This window comes from Humulus lupulus, chromosome 6 (assembly GCF_963169125.1).
Source record: "Humulus lupulus chromosome 6, drHumLupu1.1, whole genome shotgun sequence".
Lineage (NCBI taxonomy): Eukaryota > Viridiplantae > Streptophyta > Magnoliopsida > Rosales > Cannabaceae > Humulus > Humulus lupulus.
The window spans coordinates 93,234,971-93,241,445 of NC_084798.1; the positions used below are offsets into that span (position 1 = coordinate 93,234,971).

Sequence of the window (6,475 nt, forward strand, 5' to 3'; positions counted from 1 at the left end):
GTTGGCATAAAACTCATACACCAACGACACATTAGCCTGTGCCAGTCTAGTTACAAAATCGCCCCATTTCCTATTCATGAGATTCGCCCGAACCCGTTCAAAAATCGGATGATCAAACGGTTCAGACTGGAATTCCACTTCACGCTCGGGAATCAAAGGCTTCCTGACAAATTTCTCATACCGCTCCTGAGCTTTGAAATTGATAAATCGAGTCTCATCATACTCATGCTCAGAACTATCTTCCCTAGGTTGAGACGCAGATGCTTGCCCCTTTCCCTTGTCCTTATTTCTACCCGCTCTACTCTTGGGTGCCATTATCTATATTATCACCAAACCACAAGACAAAATTTTTACAGCACCTCCCCTATCAATGGACCCTTTTCCTCTTCACAAACAGTGACAATATTCAACCTTTCAAGCAAATCAACTAAAATCCCCAAACCCAAGCCACAGAAAGGATTCACCCTCTTCAATCAATCAAGGCCAGCCAATCCCAAATATCACAACAAAACAAATCGGAGGAGAGGGAAGAAGACCACTTACCAAACCATTGCAATAGATTCCCTTATGCTTGAATGTGAATACCCCCTTCAGAATTTCCACTTTTTGCAAAAAATTAGATCAATGAATTCCTAGGGTTTCAAAACAGATTTGGGGCAAAATTGAAATAGGTTGGAAAGAAAGGGAAGAAAGAAGGAAATAAGAAGAGAAATGAAGGAAAGATGGAGGGTGTGTGGAGAAATTTCTGGGAAAAAAGGGCTGCAATGGAAAGGCTATGGAGGTTATGGAGAAGATGGAGAAAAGAAAAGAAATGAAGAAAAAGAAAGTGGAGGAAATGAGGGAAAAGATCGCACCCCTCTGATTTTTAAAAAAAAATTATGGGCCGAGCGCTATAGGGGTAGCGCTGTTACGCGAATCTGGACTCTGGCCTCTGGAACCAGCGCTGGTATAACAGCGCTGTAGCGCTTGTTGACCCCCGAATGTTCTGTCCTTCTCTGAGAAGAGTGCCATAGCGCTGCAAGTATAGCGTTGTAGCGCTATGGCACTTGAAATCACCACATTGTTGTATTTTCCATTTTTTTTTTCATTTTTTTTTCATGATTTTCACGGTTAAAAAAAAAATACATGAAAATAAAAATAACAACTAAATACAAAATCCCATCATTGTTCAAAACCAAATAAAATAAAATAAAATAAATTTACAACTGAGAACTGCCTCCTCAAAGCGCTGTCTTTAACGTCATTTAGCCGGACGCCGGATCCCTCTTCAAAGAGGCTTCAGAAGGAGGACAGACTTTGCTTGATCAAAAGTACCACCCAAATAAGGTTTCAATCTTTGGCCATTGACTTTAAAGGAATCACCTGAATTGCCCCGAACTTCTACAGAACCATATGGGAAGACTCGAACAACAGTGAATGGCCCTGACCATCTTGACTTCAATTTGCCAGGAAACAGTCGCAGTCTTGAATTGAACAGAAGTACCTGCTGCCCTGGTTGGAACTCCTTTCTGATTAAGTTCTTGTCATGCCAAGCCTTTGTTCTTTCTTTATAAATCTTGGCATTCTCATAAGCCTCATTTCTGAACTCGTCAAGTTCATTCAGTTGCAACAGCCTTCGTTCACTAGCGGCATTCCAATCAAAATTCAACTTTTTCATAGCCCAGAATGCCCTGTGCTCCAATTCAACTGGTAGATGACACGCTTTACCAAACACAAACCTGTAAGGAGACATGCCTATTCGTGTTTTGAATGCAGTTCTGTATGCCCAAATCGCATCATCTAACTTTTTCGACCAATTTTTTCTCGAACTGTCAACGGTCTTCTCAAGGATACTCTTGATTTCTCTGTTCCAAACTTCAGCTTGCCCATTTGATTGAGGATGGTAAGGCAAAGCTTTTCGGTGATAAACTCCATAACGAGCCAGCAATGCATCCAGTTGCTTATTCACAAAGTGTTTCCCTTCATCACTAATCAGAGCTCGGGGAGTGCCAAATCTAGTAAAAATATGTTTATGCAGAAAATTAAGCACAGTTTTACCGTCATTGGCTCTAGTTGCTGCAGCCTCCACCCATTTGGAGACATAATCCACTGCCAATAGAATGTATTCATTGTTGTAAGATGGTGGAAAAGGCCCCATGAAATCGATGCCCGATACGTCAAACAGTTCCACCTCAAGAATCCCCTGTAAAGGCATTTCATTTCTCCTCGAGATATTACCAGTTTGCTGACACCTATCACAGGCTTTGACAAAAACATTGGCATCTTTGAATAATGAAGGCCAATAGAAACCACTTTGTAATACCTTGGCCGCTGTTCTTGATGCTCCAAAGTGCCCTCCGCATTGTTGAGTATGGCAGTGATTAAGAATGGACTGCATCTCTTCTTCAGGAACACACCTTCTGATAATCTGATCAACACAGTGCCTATAGAGAATAGGTTCCTCCCAATAGTAGTGTTTCACCTCAGAAAATAATTTCTTTAATTGCTGCTTTGACATCTCAGGCGGCACAATCTTGGCAACCAAGAAGTTCACTATGTCCGCAAACCAAGGGACAGCTAAAGTCTCACTTACCCCAAAAAACTGCTCATCAGGAAAGTGATCATTGATTTGCACTGCTTTCTTATTTTCAGTCTCTTCCAAATCAAGTCTAGAGAGGTGATCAGCCACCACATTTTCGCTGCCCTTCTTGTCACGAATCTCCAAGTCAAATTCTTGAAGCAAAAGAATCCATCTAATCAGGCGAGGCTTGGCATCTTTCTTTGACATCAAATATTTAATGGCAGAGTGATCAGTGTAGACAATCACTTTGTTACCAATCAGATATGGTCTAAATTTGTCACAAGCAAACACAATAGCTAGCAACTCTTTTTCTGTAGTGGCATAATTCAACTGAGCATCATTTAGAGTCCGACTAGCATAGTAAATAGACCTAAACACCTTGTCAATCCGCTGTCCCAGAACTGCCCCCACTGCGTAATCACTGGCATCACACATCAACTCAAAAGGTAATTCCCAATTCGGAGCTATCACAATTGGAGCAGAAATAAGCTTTTCTTTCAAGAAATTGAACGCCCTCAAACATTCATCATTAAAATCAAAGACAACTCCATTCATAAGTAGATTCGAGAGAGGCTTGGACACCTTTGAGAAATCTTTGATGAATCTTCGATAGAACCCAGCGTGACCAAGAAAACTTCTAACTCCTTTGACTGAAACTGGTGGAGGCAGCTTTTCAATGGTAGAAATTTTTGCTCTATCTACCTCAATTCCCTCACTTGAAATTTTATGGCCAAGAACAATCCCCTCTTTCACCATAAAATGGCATTTCTCCCAATTCAGCACCAGATTTGCCATCTCACAACGACGCAGCACGTTCTCCAAGTGACCCAAACAGAGGTCGAATGATGAGCCAAAAACAGAGAAATCATCCATGAATATCTCAATACACCGGTCTACCATGTCTGAAAATATGGCCATCATGCACCGTTGAAATGTTGCAGGGGTATTGCATAGTCCAAATGGCATTCTCCTGAAAGCAAATGTGCCATAAGGACATGTAAAGATTGTTTTCTCTTGATCCTCTGGTGCAATAGCGATCTGATGATACCCAGAATACCCATCCAAGAAACAGTAGTAGCTATGGCCTGCCAATCTATCGAGCATCTGATCAAGGAAAGGCAAAGGAAAATGATCCTTCCTTGTTGCCTTATTGAGCTTGCGGTAGTCTATACAAATCCGCCACCCCGTTACAGTTCTGGTTGGAATGAGTTCATTGTTCTCATTTTTCACCACAGTCATTCCACCCTTCTTAGGTACCACTTGCACAGGGCTCACCCATGCACTATCAGAAATTGGGTAGATTACCCCAACATCCAACCATTTAAGAATTTGCTCCAACACTACTTCCTTCATAGCTGGATTGAGTCTTCTCTGGGCCTCTATGGATGGCTTGCTATTCTCCTCCAACAAAATTTTATGCATCACTGTCGATGGGCTGATTCCTCTAATATCTGCCAAGGTCCACCCAATGGCCAATTTATGCTCCCTTAGAACCCTCAACAGTTTCTCCAATTCTACCTTTGACAGGTCAGCTGACACAATGACAGGTAAGGTTTCATTCTCTCCCAAATAAGCATATTGCAAGTGATCTGGGAGGACCTTTAATTCCAACGGTGGTGGCTGCTGAATGGAGGTTAGCGGTTTATCAGTCGCATCTGCTAATTCTTGGAATTTTTTCCAATATGGTAAGAAAGAGTTGATCCAGTTTACACATTCTCTGATCTCAGCATCATCATCATCATCGCCCTCATCACCCAATAATACTGCCTCTAAGGCATCACTGCTCATCCTTCTCTTGGAGACTGCCTTTTCTATCACATCCACACTAAAGCAACTGTCACTAGCCACCGGATACTTCATAGACTTGAAGACATTAAAGACCACCTCATCTCCTTGAACTCTAAGCTTAAGCTCTCCTTTGTGAACATCAATAAGAGCTTGACCTGTGGCTAGAAATGGCCTACCGAGAATAATAGGGACATCTGTGTCCTCCTCCATGTCCAGAACAATAAAGTCAGCGGGAAATATGAACTTATCCACCTTCACAAGAACATCCTCAATAATACCTTGTGGATGTGTTAACGATCGGTCTGCGAGCTGTAAAGTGACAGTTGTTGGTTTTGCCTCCCCCAAACCAAGTCTTTTAAACACAGATAAGGGCATCAGATTGATACTTGCCCCCAGATCACATAAGGCGTGCTTGCATTCAAACTTGCCAATGGTGCAAGGTATAGTGAAACTCCCTGGATCTCTCAGCTTTTGGGGTAACTTCCTTTGTAAAATCGCGCTGCACTCTTCAGTGAGTGCTACAGTCTCATAGTCCTCCATTCTCCTTTTCTTTGACAAAATCTCCTTCATGAACTTAACATAACTGGGCATCTGCTCCAAGGCCTCAACAAAAGGAATGTTTATGTGCAACTTTTTAAACACCTCAAGAAACTTAGAAAACTGTTTATCAAGTGTAGTCTTTCTAAGCCTCTGAGGGTATGGGACTCTAACTGGCTGCTCAATAACAACTGGTGGACTCTGTTCTGACTGCTGATGGCCTTCAGTAACCCTTTCTGAATCAGACTGTGCACCCATCTCTTTATTCTGAACCACTACCTGTGGAGGTCTAGACTGCTCAGTTTGCTTCCCACTCCTCAGAGTAATTGCCTGAACTTGCTCCTTGGGGTTGACTTCAGTATTACTGGGCAAGTTTCCCTGGGGTCTGTTATTGAGCATATTGGCCAACTGCCCAACCTGTGTCTCAAGGTTTCGAATAGAGGATCTGGTCTCAGTCATAAATTGAGTCTGAGTATTAGTAAGAGTCAACAAGGCAGCTTGCAGTTCATTAGGCCTCTCAGGTTGAGGCATTGATTGTTGAGGCCTAAGCTGTTGTGATGATGAAGCTTGATTCATAGGTGGCTGAGGCATGTTATTCTGAAATTGGCCCTGAAACTGAGGTTGTTGGCCTTGATTATTCTTCCACGAAAAATTGGGATGATTTCGCCACCCAGGATTGCAGTTGTTGGAGAATGGATTATTGAGCGTCCTTTGAAAGTTTCCCACCACTTGAACTTGAGCATGATCCATTAAGGTGTTATTATTCATACAGATAGGGCACTGATCGACAAAATGAGCACCACCACACATTTCACACCTCACTGCCATCTGAACCGCATTAGCAGATACACTGCTCTATTGTAACTGCTTTGTCAGAGAGGTTACTTGCGCTGTTAGAGCAGTGATTGCATCCAGCTCATGCACCCCAGCTACCTTTCTAACTCCTGATGATCTTTCCTCAGACCATTGATGATTGTTTATGGCCATGTCCTCTAGCAACTCATAAGCACCAGTTGCGCTCTTGCTCATAAAAGTGCCACCTGCTGCAGCATCAATAATGGTTCTGGTTGTAGGACATAAACCATTGTAGAAATTCTGTACTAGCATCCACTGTTCAATGCCATGATGAGGACATCTTCTCAGGAGTTCCTTAAACCGTTCCCAAGCTTCATACAGTGACTCTCCGTCATTCTGGCAAAAGTTATTTATCTCTCCCCTCAATTTAGCAGCTTTGGACGGAGGGAAGAATTTGGACAAAAATTTCTGAGCTAGATCTTGCCAGGTGACAATAGAGTTTGGCTGCAGAGAGTTCAGCCAACTTTTAGCTTTGTCCCTTAGTGAAAATGGGAAGAGCCTAAGCTTGATTGCATCATCACTCACCCCATTATATTTGAAGGTTCCGCACAACTCCAGAAAGTTGGACAAATGGGTGTGAGGATCTTCAGAGGGCAACCCATTGAATTGCACAGAGGACTGCACCATTTGTAAAATAGCAGGCTTGATTTCGAAGTTGTTGGCCTCTACAGCTGGTGGGCGTATACTATTTTGTACTCCCGTCAGAGTGGGTAGCACATAATCTCTCAGGCTCCT

At 42.6% G+C, this 6,475-nt stretch overlaps 1 non-coding gene across 1 annotated transcript; it reads left to right on the top strand.

The window, feature by feature from the left end:
• The first annotated feature begins 6,002 nt into the window (after window positions 1-6,002).
• On the top strand, window positions 6,003-6,109 carry LOC133787457 (small nucleolar RNA R71). The gene has a single exon (XR_009872478.1). It is a non-coding gene; the product is annotated as a small nucleolar RNA R71 (small nucleolar RNA).
• The last annotated feature ends 366 nt before the right edge of the window (window positions 6,110-6,475 follow it).